Genomic DNA, 13,596 nt, shown 5'->3' with positions numbered 1-13,596 from the left:
TTACTTTGATTAATTTAATTTAAAAGAAGAGAAATAAACTTCAAAATACCCAATAGGTAAAAAATACCACACATAAACTACAGAAAGATATGATGTGATAATACTTCATAGATGAAACTGTGGAATGCCCCCCAAATGATATATTGACTATGAAAGAAATATATAACCATAGGCTTTTATTATTACATAAGAAAGACATAACATAAAAGACTTAGTGTCCATTGAAGAAATTAGAAAAAAATATGTTTTATGATATCGGGAAAGAAAAATTATAGAGATCAAAATTTAACATAACCAAATGAGAATACAAAGAATTCCTAGAAATGTGGAGCTGCTTTTGGGTGCTGGGCAGCTGGATGTGCCTCCGAGCAGCCCTCTGAGCACCGCAGGGCAGCACTGCTGTGCGCTGGGCCGTCCTCACAAGTGTGACTTTTGAGCTCAGTGTTACAGCCCATGTGGCAATCCATCTTGCCCCATGTCTTTCTCATTTTCATTTTCCTTCTACTTTACCAAGCATGATGTCCTTTTCCAGGGACTAATTTCTCTGGCTATCATGCCCCAATTATGTGAGAGCAAATCTTGCCATCCTCGCTTCTAAGGTGATTCTGGCTGTGCTTTTTGCCAAGACAGATTTGTTTGTTCCTCTGGATGTCCACAGTACTTTCAATATTCTTTGCCAACACCATCATTCGATGCATCCATCCTTTCCCAGTTTTCCTTATTTAGCGCCCAACGTTCACATACATGTGAGGTGACCCAAACACCATGCTTTGTCCACCATCCTCTCTGGGTGTGCATCTTGAAGGTCACTTCGGCAGAGGGCTCCTCACATCAGCTAGGATCAAGTGGTCCTGAGATGGTAAGGGGATGTTGCCTACTGAGTGGCTGCCCGGCAATGTTATGATGAGGTCTCCCCGGACAGGTAGACGTCCCTACCAGAGGGATGAGAGATATGGATGGGAAAGTCAAGCCAGGAGAGGGGAAAGGGAGCAGACACACCTGGGGGAACACAAGTGTCTGATATTGGTAGAAAAAGGGGAAGGATTGGTCTCCAGGTGGAGGGAAAAATGACTAAAAAGATTTTTAAGGACCCTAAGGAGGGAGTACTTCTGGTAATATGCACTGAATAAGCCACGTGGCCCCAAGTTTCTGAGAACAACCTTGGGACCCAGGCCAAGTGCCATAGAACACTGGGGCAGAGAGCCCAGGAACTTCCAGGCACATGACATGCTCCAAAGGCTGAATCAGAGAGGTTTGATGCGGAAACTCCACTAAGTTAACTGGACTCTACTTCAAATGCACTTGTAGCCTGAGGACTTGAGACAAAAATCCATGGTGTTTGAAGAAGTGGAAGACAGCTATATCAAGAGCATTAAACTGTATGTAGGTGAGCAGCCATTGATTTACTACATCAATGCCCTATATGCTGTATTAAGATACAGATTATTCCTGAAAACATGTGACTGACATTTTTAGTGAATATTATTGTAATTTTCCTCCACAACCAACTTCTGTTGATTGTGTAAATAGCATCCAGCCCCAGAAGGATTGATTCTGTACAAGTGAATAATTCAGGTATTGAGTAATGAAGTTAGCCTCTCTCAACAGCGTTGTTTTTTTTAAATTAGTACCAAGGGCTAATCAATGACAGTATTAATGGAAGATCTTTATGCTCCAGGGAGATGATCAATAAGATACTCCACCATACATTAACAAGGAGGTCTCTTAAAAAAACCCAAAGGCGAAAACCAAAAAACAAAACATATATACAGGAATGGGTTTGGGGCTCACACTAAATCCTAGCTCCAATTTAAGAACAATTAATTACACATTGGTCATGCTTGCTACTCGCCCTCAGGAAGGGAACACAGAAGATATAGGTGCTATCACTAAGTGCAGTGAAGCAATTAGGTGGTGTTCATAAAGGCTTGTTTCGAAAGAAGCAGTCATCTAAGTGAGATGTCAACTAAGTCCACATAGAAGAAACACACCAACATCAGTGACCAAAGGACTGTAAATCATATAATCTGAAGTCGAGGAAGGACTAATATCAGAGCCTAAATTGTGAAATTCTGATTTGTAGAAGGCTCTGGATGACAGGGGAGCCCAAGATGTATTTGTGAGATCTACACAGGAAATGAGCCTCTGGTGGTTACCTTGGATCCATAATAGAGGAATGGGTAGACTTGTTACTAAACAGGTGCCTTGGAGAGATGACTACAAAGATCAGAAGGGTAAACCTGACTCGAACGGTTAAAACCTTGTCAGTTGATCCACACTTTGATGCACATTGGGCTTGATCTGGTTTTCAATAAATCTGTGTCTTTTTGCTTTTCATCTTGGGTTTTATCTCAGATGTATTTTATCATTGGAGGTAACCCCTTTGAATTTATGTTATATGTTTTCCTGTTTTTCAGGATTGATGAATCTACAGAGACAGCACATAGAATGGGGGTTCCTGGGGAAAGAGGGAGGAGAGGGTTACAAGGGAGCTGAGATCCAGGAGTTCAAGAGAGAAGAGAATGTTTGGAAACTGATTGTGGTGCCAATTGTACCATGCTGCTTGATGTGATTGAACTATGGAATGATATGACATCTCTACTAACTCCCGATAAAATGGTTTTGGAAAGAAAGAAAACACCACGGCTTGGGTCAGGCTCACGTCAGTCCTCAAAGTCACATCCCTGCGCATCAACACATTAAAGAGGGCTGTGCAGCAGATTCGCCCAGGCACAGCATCAATTGGTTTCTTGACTGCTGCTTCCATGAGCATTGATTGCGGATTCAAAGAAGAAGAAACCTCTGAAAATTTCAATCTCTTTACGGTTTATCATGATGCTACCTTTAGGTCCAGTGTGACAGTGTTGGTTTTATTTACGGTGAGTTGTAATCCACATTGAATGCTGCAATCTTTGACCTTCATCTGTCTAGTGTCCGCATCACTTTCAGCAAGCGAGTTTTTGTTTTCTGCATGTAGCAGGCTGTTGTCTTGATGACACATTCTTCTTCATATAGTTCAAATTTTCATGACATTTGCTCAGTAGACACATTGAATAAGTCCTGATTTCATTTAATTTTTCTTTTAAAAATCATTTTATTGGGGGCTCATACAACTCTTATCACAATTCATCCATCCATCCATTGTGTCAAGCACATTTGTACATTTGTTATCATCATCATTCTCAAAACATTTTGTTTCTACTTGGACCCTTGCTATCAGCTCCTCATTTCACTACACCTCCCTCCTTCACAAACCCTTGATAATTTATAAATTATTATTGTTCTTTTCATGTCTTACACTGACCAATGTCTCCCTTCACCCACTTTTCTGTTGTCCGTCCCCCAGGGAGGGGGTTATATATAGATCATTGCTATGGGTTCCCTCTTTCTCTCCCACCTTCCTCTTACCCTCCTGGTATTGCTACTCTCTTTATTGGTCCTGAGGAGTTTATTTGTCCTGGATTCCATGTGTTTCCAGCTCTTAACTGTACCAGTGCACATCCTCTGGTCTAGCTGGATTTGTAAGGTAGAATTAGGATCATGATAGTGGGGGGAGGAAGCATTTAAGAACTAGAGGAAAGTTGTATGTCTCATCAGTGCTATTCTGTACCCTGAGTGGCTTGCCTCCTCCTCGCCAGCCCTTCTGTTAGGGGATGTCCAGTTGCCTACAAATGGGCTTTGGGTCTCCACTCTGCCCTCCCCCTCATTCACAATGATATGATTTTTTTTTGTTCTTTGATGCCTAATACCTGACCATATCAATACCCCGAGATCGCACAGGCTGGTGTGCTTCTTCCACGTGGGCTTTGTTGCTTCTGAGCTAGATGGCTGCTTGCTTATCTTCAAGCCTAGCCAGGCACCATCAGCTTTCTTCACCACATTTGCTTACGCACCCTCTGTGTCTTCAGCGATCGTGTCAGAAGGGTGAGCATAATGGAATGCCAGTTTAATAGAACAAAGTGTTCTTGAATTGATGGAGTACTTGAGTAGAGGCCCAGTGTCCATCTTCTACCTTAATACTAGACCTATAAATATATGCACATAGCTCTATTTCCCCATCATCATATATAAATATATTTACATATGTACATGCCTGTATTTAGACCTCTTTGAATGTCCTTTGCTTCCTAGTTATTTCCTCTATTTTCTTTTACTTTCCTCTTGTCACACTATAATGCTCAGCCTTCATTTGGGTTTCAGTAATTCCTCTCAGTTACATTGCCCTGATCAAGCCCTACCAGACCTCCTACAACCTCCTAGCCATCAATTTTGGATCCCTTGTTTTCCCTTGTGCCTGGGTTTGTTAACACTACTTTCTTACCCCACATCCCCCTCTCCCATGTCCCCTAGAACCATGGGTCCGGTTGTTTTCTCCTCCAGATTGTTTATCCTGCCTATCTTATCTAGATAGGCCTGCAGAGATAATAATATGCACAAGAAATAAGACAGGGCAAAACAAAGCAATAAAAGAAAACGGAACAACCACAGCAACAACAAAAGCCAACAACAACCAAAAAATGGTTTGTAAATAGTTCAAAGTCTGTTTATTGACTTTTAGGAGTGTTTTCCAGTCCAGTCTGATGGGGTGTCACACCATGGCCCCAAAGTCTATTTTTGATATTCCCTGGGGACTTCCTTGCTCTGCTCCCCTTGCTGCTCCGTTGCACATCCTTAGTGTTTCTCCTCAGTGTGGTGGGGTCAGATCGAGTGCAATTCCTGCACTGTCTCCAGTGTTGTCCCCGTAGCACTATGGGTCAGTGAGGGATGTCATGTCTCATAGTGGAGTAGGCCCTATGGTCCTCTCTGTGCTTTGGCTGCTCTGAGCAGGGTTATCGTCCTCAGGGCTTGGTGGGCCAGGATGTTTTCCACTCTCTCTTCCTCCCCCTTCATTTGCTCCTGTGTGCTCTGGTCAGGCATGTCCCTTTCCCTGTCCTGTAAAGTGAATTCTTCTGTGGGGAGGAAGGACTATCCATGTAGTTGGGATTGGGACTGGCCCCTCAGGCCTCTCTATTGGTTCCCTGCTTCATGCCCATATGTTGCAGTCATGTCTTAGAGTACCAGGTGACTTCCTGATTTTAAAACCTGCAGAATTCCTTTCTTCTGTTTGAATGACTGCCTCTTGGTCCATGTACAAGTTCTGCCATGAGCACAATGACGTGTTCTGGAACTCCCATTCTTCTCAATGCTATTCAGAGTTTCTTATGATTCACACAGTCAACTGCCTTTGCACAGTCAATAACACAAGCATCTGTGGAATCCGTAGCTTTCAGCCAAGATCCAGCTGATGTCCTCAGTGTTATCCCTAGAGCCACAAACTTGTCCTGAATTTCTGGCAGTTCTCTTTTGCTACACTACTGCAACAGTTACTGAACGATCGCCAGCAAAATTTTACTTGTATGTGATATTAATGACATTGTTCACTTATTTCTGCATTATTTTCAATCACTTTTCTTTGGAATGATATGGACCTCTTCCAGTCAATTGACCAGGTGTCTATCTTCCAAATTTCTTGACATAGATGAGGGAGTGTTTCCAGTGTTTCATCGGATTGTTAAAACATTTTAATTGATATTCTGTCAATCCCAGGATCTTTGCTTTTTGCTTATGTTTTCAGTGCAGGCTGGATTTCTTCTTTTAGTATCATCAGTTTTTGATCATATACTCTGATTGTTGATTAGTTCTTCTAGTCCTTGTTTAGTACAATGACTGTGTTAGTTTGGATATTTTAGAGAAACAAATCCACAGAAACTCGTGTATAAGAGAGAGTTTTATATAAAGGTTAAGTACGCATCAAGAAAACATCCCAACCCAGTACTGCCCAAGCCCACAAGTCCAACATTAACCCATTAACCCATATGTCCAACACCAATCCACAAAGTCCTCCTCCATCTCATAAAACAGATGCAATGATGCCGACTGCAGGAGGAAAGCCAAGTCAGTGAATGTGTAAAAATCTCAGTGCTGGCAGGGGTCTCCACACGGCTGCTCCAGCACCCAGGGCTGCATTGGGGTACGTTCATACAGCTTCTCCTCAGGGATGTCTTGCAGGACATGAGCCTTGCCAGCTGAAGCAGAGAACTGGCTAAGGCAGCTGCCCCCTGGTCCAACCATCACAAAGCAAGAGACCCGAGAATTAAAAAGGCAGGGCTCACTGAGCCATTTATCCCTCTGCCCTTCAATTAACCATACATGCGTTTATTGACCAGGTTGGCACGATAAAGTACCTCAATGACTGTATGTAGTCTGTCCACCTTATTTTTAGGTTTCCTGCATGACTTAATGTTTTGCCTTAAAAACAGTATTGCATTTCATGGTTTGAACTTTTTCTCTAGTTTTTTCATCTTGGCATATACTATGCACGTACTTCTTTTTTCAGTTTTGTAACTTTAGGTCTTTGCACATTTCATTATCATACCTTACTTTGTTTCCTTGAACTTTTTTTTTAACTTTCTATTTGGCTCTTTTATATCATCAGTTCTTCCATGTGCTTTAGTTACTCTATGACCAAAAGTAAGTTTCATAGTCTCTTATGACATATACTTTGATCTTTTCTTTGTTTCCTGAATTTTTATTATCTTTTGATTTCTTCATGTATGATGTTCTTGATGTCATTCCACAGCTAACCTAATCTTCTGTCATTAGTGTTCAATTAATCAAATCTCTTCTTGAGGTGTTCTAAAAATTCAGGTGAGATAATCAAGGCTGTATTTTGGCTCTGGTCAAGGTTATTTTATTCTTCTTTGTCAGCTTTAATTTGAACTCACATCTGAGCAATTGATGATATGTTTCACAGTTAACCCCTGGTCTTATTTTGGCTACTGATATTGACTTCTCCAACCTCACTTCTCACAGAGGTAATTAATTTGATTTCTTTGTATTCTATCTGATAAAGTACACATGTAAAGATATTGCTCATGTTTTTTTTTTAAAAAAAGGTATTTATAATGAAGAAGTCATTAGTCTTGCAAAATTCTATCGTGTTGTGATTTCTAGCCTTGCTTGTATCACCAAGGCCACATTTTCCAACAGCTCTTTCTTCTTCTATGCTTCCAACTTTTACCTTCGAATCACCAATAATTCTCAATACATCCTGGCTGCATGTTCAATCAATTTCAGACAGAAGAATTTAGTTGAATTCTTCAATTTGTTCAACATTGGCTTTAGTGTTTGGTACATAAATTTAAGTTATAGTTGTATCAATTGGGCTTCCCTGTATGTCTATATATATTATCCTATTACATACAGTATTATACTTCAAGATAGATCTTGAAATGTTTTTTTTGAAGGTAAATATGGTGTCATTTCTTTTGAATCTGTCATTCCTGTCATGGTAAACCTTATGTTTATCTAATTCAGCATAGTCAGTGCCAGTCCATTTCAATTTACTAATGCCTGGGATATCAATCTTCACACATACAGTTCTATTTTTGACCGCTTCTGATTGTCATAGATTCATACTTTGTACAGTCCAAGTTCTGATTATTGATAGCTGTTTGCAAATGTTTCTTGTCATTTCAGCTATTCCCTATCAGCAAATGAATGCACTGAAAGCTTTACTCTATCTACAGCATTAGGGTGGATTCGACCTTGAGGAGGCAGCTCTTTCTCAGTCATATTTTGAGTGCCTTTAGATGTGAGGGGCTCACCTTCTAGACCTGCCTCTGACACTGTTTTACTGCTATGCATGAGGTTTTCAAATTCTTCAAAAGTGGACAGCTTATTCCTTATTCCTAGTCTATTCTTTGTCTGAAAGCTCTGTGGATATCTGTTCACCTTGGATGACCCTGTTGGTGTTTGATATACAAGTGACATTGCTTTCAGCTTCACAGAAACATACAACAAACAAACAGAAACATATAACAAGCAGACAAGTGGCAGAATACGATTTAAACGATAGCAAGTTCTGTATCTCAAAAGGGCTGGTAGAACACATAAATCCATTGAAAATTTAATTAAGAAAATAAGAGTTAAAAGTAAAAATATAGAAGAGTAGAAATAAGAGAATTTTTTAAATGACTTTAATTTTAAGACAGGATAACATGCCACTCCATGGCAACAAATTCAGAAGAAATGGAAAAACTTTTAGTAACTATTAATGATCAATATTAACTCAAGAAGAAGATTTGAAAAATGCTTAATGGTTCAATTACCAAACAAGAATTGGAGAGAATAAAAGGTCTCTTACTGAAAATGATAACCTTTAAAGAACACATAGTTCCTGTGATTCTAGGTCACAGAAAAAAAGAATATACCTCCTGATTGATTTTATAAAGCCCGTACAACTTTAATAACAAAACTTTGCAAGGAAAGTAAAGAAATAAAATAACTCTAATTTCACATATATTATGAATGCAAAATTCCTTTTAAAAATTAGGAAACAGAATCCAGCATTGTAGCAAAAGAATAAAATAACATAGATAATTAGGATTTATTCAAGAGGTTGCACACTGGGAAGTCTATCAAAGTAATCCATTAGCAAAAAATGAAAAACGATGCCCTCATTTCAAAGGCACTGTGTAAAGTATTTGATAGGTCAACAATCATGCTTCTACCACTCTAGGTAGCATGTGGGGTTTCCAGAATGACTGAGAGAGAAGCTCAACAAACACTGTACTTAAAGATGAACAGTGCAACCAGATCCATTAACCACACAAAATGCAAAGGGCAGCACACTCCCTCAATCTTTTGTTTGCCTTTTAAATGTCTTTATTTCATTCTCATGTTTGAAAGATATTTTATAGATGCTGGAATTCCTGGTCAACACTTTTCTTCATTTAGCACTTTAGAGACATCACTTGCTTAATTCTGACTTACATGGCTTCTGAAAAGAGGTCTACTATTTCCCTTATTGTTGCTCTTCTCTCTCTACTTTTTGTTCTCTGACTTCCCTTAGTGTTTTCAATTCATCTATTAACAGTTTTCAATGATTCGATTATGATGCACATCGGTGTCACTTTCCTTGTGTTTCTTTTATTTGTATTTCATTGGGTGTGTTGGATCTGGAAATTTGAAGTATTCATCAAATATGGAAAATATTGTGACATCATTTCTTCAAATATATTTTCAGCTTCCTCTCCACTTACATGATTCCAACTGCACATATATTAGATTGCTTGATATTGTCTCACAATGCTTCCTGATGCTCTCTTCACACAACCCAAGTCCCTCCCCACTTTGTCCTGATCCCTGTGTAAATTTAGGTAGTATTGGTAACTCCAATTAATGTGATTTTCATCTCAGATGTTTTACTGAGAAAAATAAAGTGGAAAGGGGATAGAGTCAAGTGGCTGAGGCTTTTATTTTAAACATGGCCATCAGAGAAAGCCTCACTGAAAAGACAAAATTTGAAGAGAGATCTCATGATGGCGAGTAGATTCTGGCTTTTGCCCTTCCCCAAAGCGTTTCCCTTTTCTTTTTGTCTTAAAAAAAACTTTTATTGGGGCTCTTACATCTCTTATCACAATCCGTACATCCATCCACTGTGTCAAGCACATGTGCACATATGCCGCCATCATCATTTTCAAAGCATTCTCTTCGCACTTGAACCCCTGATATTAGCTCCCCATTTCTTCCCTCCCTCCCCCGCCCACCCTCCTTCACGAACCCTTGATAGGTTATAGATTATTTTTCCATATCTTACATCGTCCTCATTTGCCCCCTCACCCACTTTTCCATTGTTTGTCCCCCTGGGAGGGGGTTCTAGTTTGATCCTTGTGATTAATTTCCCTTTTCTAATCCCACCCTTTCCTAATCCTCCTGGTATCTCTACTCTCCTGTTGGCCCTGAGGGGTTTATCTATCCTGGATTTCCTGTGTTTCAGGCTCTTATCTGTAGCAATGTGCATGCTCTGGTCTAATCTAATTTGTAAGGTAGAATTGAGGTCATGAGAGTGGAGAGAAGGAAGCACCAAAGAGCTAGAAGAAAGTTGTGTGTTTCATGGGTGCTATACTGCATCCTGACTGGCTCGTTTCTTCCCTGTGACCTCTGTGAGGGGATATCCAATTGTTTACAGGTGGACATTGGGTCTCCACTCTGAACTCTCCCTCATTCACAAAGGTGTGATTTTTTCATTCTTTGATGTCTGATACCTGATCCTATTGACACCTCGTGGTCACACAGGCTACTCTGCTCCTTCCATGTGGATTTTGTTGCTTCTGAGCTAGATGGCCACTTGTTTATCTTCAAGCCTTTAAGACCCCAGATGCTATATCTTTTGATAATCGGGCACCATCAGCTTTCTTCACCACATTTGCTTATGCACCCATTTGTATTCAGAGATCATGTTTGGAAGATTAGCATCACAGAATGCTGGATTGTTAGAACAAAGTGTTCTTGTGTTGAGGGAGTACTTGAGTTGAGGCCTAATGTCCATCTGCTACCTTAATTCTTAACATATAGATATGAGTACATAGTTCTATTCCCCTCTCATTATTTATATATTTACATATGTACATGCCTGTATTTAGGCCTCTGTAAATGTCTTTTGCCTCCTGGTTCTTTCCTCTACTTCCTTTTTTACTTCCCTCTTGTCCCACCATCATGTTTGACCTTCATTTGGATTTAGTAATTCCTCACTGCTACATTGCCCTTGATTGAGCCATGTTAGGTATCCTACGGCCTTCCTTCCATTGATTTTAATTCCCTTTTTGTTCGCTTATCTCTGGGTTGGCCCCCCCCCCCTTCTTTCTCCCACCTCCCCTTCTCCTGTGTCACCCTGGAACCATTGGTCCTGTTCCTTTCATCTCTGAATTATTTATCCCTGTATCTTATCTAGATAGACATGCAGATACATTAATAAGTGCAAAACCAGGCAAGGCCAAATGAAACAACAAAGGAAGTCAAACCAACGAAAAATCACAACAGCAGAAAGCAAGAACAAAACAACCCTAACCAAAAGAAAGCCACCGACAAAAATGGAAAAGCCTATAAATAGTACAAGGTCTGTTTGTTGCCCTTTACGAGTGTTTTCCAGTCGAATCTGATGGGGTGCCACACTCTGTCTCCCAAGTCTATTTTTTGGTATTCCCAGGGATTCCATCACTCTGCTCCCCCTGCTGCTTTGCTGCCTGCCCTCAGTGCCTCGCCCCAGTGTGGTAGGCCCAGCCCTGTGGTCATCCCCATGCATTGTCTGCTCGGAGCAGGAAGATCGTCTTTGGGGCTTGGTGGGCCAGGATGTCCTCTCCTCCCTCTCCATCCCTTTGTGTTTCTCCCATGTGCTCTAATCTGATGCACTCTTCTCCCCAAGCTGTAGCCCCAGCGCTGTCCTCTGAAGTGCATTCTTCTGAGTGGGGGGTTGCCCATATAGTCGGGGTTGGGGTCAGCACTGCAGACCTCTCTATTGGTTCCTTGGTCCATGCTGATAAGTTGTATTCACATCTTGGCACATTGGGTTGAAGCCTGGTCTCTCTCTCCATCTCCTGTGGAGATATAAACAATACCCTCTCCTTGGGTGATTAGTGCCCTGCTCCCTCCCTACCCAAGGTCTGTTTTTTCCCCTCTTTTTCCCCCCTTTTATTTAGTTGGCTGCCGTATGTATCCCTGGATTGGCTTTGGCCCCTGTCACAGTTGCTGGACCTCACCCCAGATATGTATGTATATGTATGCTTTTTCACTATGCCCATTTTGGGGTTGTTTTTTTTTTTTAAGTGCACCTCAGTGGACTCATGTTGTACTTTCCTTTTGTGCTTGACTTACTTTACTTAGCATGATTTCCTCCAGTTCTCCCCATGCAGCAATGCGCTTCATGCCTTCATCACTGCATGTTAGGGATGTGTAGTACTCCATTGTATGTATGTACCACAGTTTTTTGATCCATTTGTCTGTTGATGGAAATTTGGGTTGTTTCCAACTCCTTGCAATTGTGAACTGTGCCGCGATGAACATTGGAGCACAGATGTCTGGCCATGGTTTGTTTCTTGCTTCTTCTGGGTATATGCCCAGTAGGGGGATTGCTGGGTCATATGGCAGCTCAATTTCCATCTGTTTTAGAAATTGCCAAATCGATTTCCATAGTGGCTGCGCATACCTACAGGCCCCCCAGCAGTGGATGAACATTCCTGTCTCCCCACAGTCCCTCCAACACTCGTTGCTTTCTGACTTTTTGAATTGCGCTGTCTTTGAGGGTCTTAGATGGTATCTCACAGTTGTTGTAATTTACATTTCTCTTATGGCTAATGATCAGGAACATTGTCTCATATGTTTATTGCCCATTCAGATTTCTACCCCTGTGAAAATTCTGTTCAGGTCCTTTGCCCACCTCCTCAGTGGGCAGTTCGTTTCTCCAAAGCGTTTTCTATTGTCCCGTTAGCACTTTTCTCTTTCTTGCTTATTCTGTCAGGTCCTTTGCCCACCTCCTCAGTGGGCAGTTCGTTTCTCCAAAGCGTTTTCTATTGTCCCGTTAGCACTTTTCTCTTTCTCGCTGATTCTGGTCTTTTCTCGGGGATACAGCAAGGTCGCTTTTGATGGTCTTCTGCATCTTCCTGTACCAACTTGACTTCTTCACTACTCTTTCACCTTTTGTTTGAATTCATATCTCCTCTTTCATATTGTATTTTAAATGCACATTTCCTTTACTTTCTTTGACATCAAAAGGAAGTACATATCCTGGGGCATAAGTCCTGTTTTTAAATTTTATTTATTGTTTGCTATGTACCTTTTTCCTTGTGGCTGCTTTCTGGTTATTATTCATCTTTGAAGAGAGCTCTTTCTGGGTCAATTACTTGCACAATGTTTGTGCCGCGAGTTCAGGCGCTGAGCAGAAATAAAGGTAGCTGGAGTATAATATATGGTTTTAGGACGATATACTCTTTTATTTATTTATTGTGTCCCATGTATATCTCTCCTACATGGTCTCCAAGTCTATTCAGGAGTCACCTTTTCAGTAAGAACAAAGTCCGCTTGTCTCATGTATGCCATGCTGCTTTTGTTGTTGTCTGGGTTGTTTTGGGATATTTTCTGGTGATTTAAAAATGAAAATGTGTGATCCTTTTTCTTTATCAGTTAGCAGCAGTAGAGCTGGTCATTTACCTGCTCTCATCCACCTTGTCAAATGGAGAGCTGCTTCTTGTAGAAGTGGCTTGGGAGTATGCCATTCCAGTGTGTCAAGCCATTGATACAAGTCCGTAAATAACCACCCCCCCCATGCCCCAGTACAGGCCAGTCATACGTGCACTCGAAGGTCTGTCATACTATGTGTCAATATTTGCTGTGCTTTTTGTGCCTGGCCCACTTTAGGGACCCTAGTTATTACTCTAAAATAGCCGTACTTCAGCTGAGTGGCGTGTCCTACCTGGAAGGTGCTCCTGCCCACTCCCACTGCAGTTCGTCAGCCTCCAGCAACCTAACGATGAGCTTCAGGTGGAGTCATCATGGTGTTAAATGCGTTTCAGTTGCCCACCTTATGCAAAGTTGTACTGGGACGAAGAGAGCCACCACAATGACTCCATAGCCAGTCCTTTCCTGTCCAGCTGGCCACTACTGGGAGCAATACACTTTGCCCTGGCCCATAAGCCTCCCCGCCTCCCCGTGTAAATCAACTCATGTCTCTCAGATTGATTGTCATTAAGTTTTTCTGTCTCTGGGCATCTATGTATAGGG

This window comes from Tenrec ecaudatus, chromosome 1 (genome assembly GCF_050624435.1).
Source record: "Tenrec ecaudatus isolate mTenEca1 chromosome 1, mTenEca1.hap1, whole genome shotgun sequence".
Classification (NCBI taxonomy): Eukaryota; Metazoa; Chordata; class Mammalia; order Afrosoricida; family Tenrecidae; genus Tenrec; species Tenrec ecaudatus.
This window is presented reverse-complemented; position numbering follows the sequence as displayed.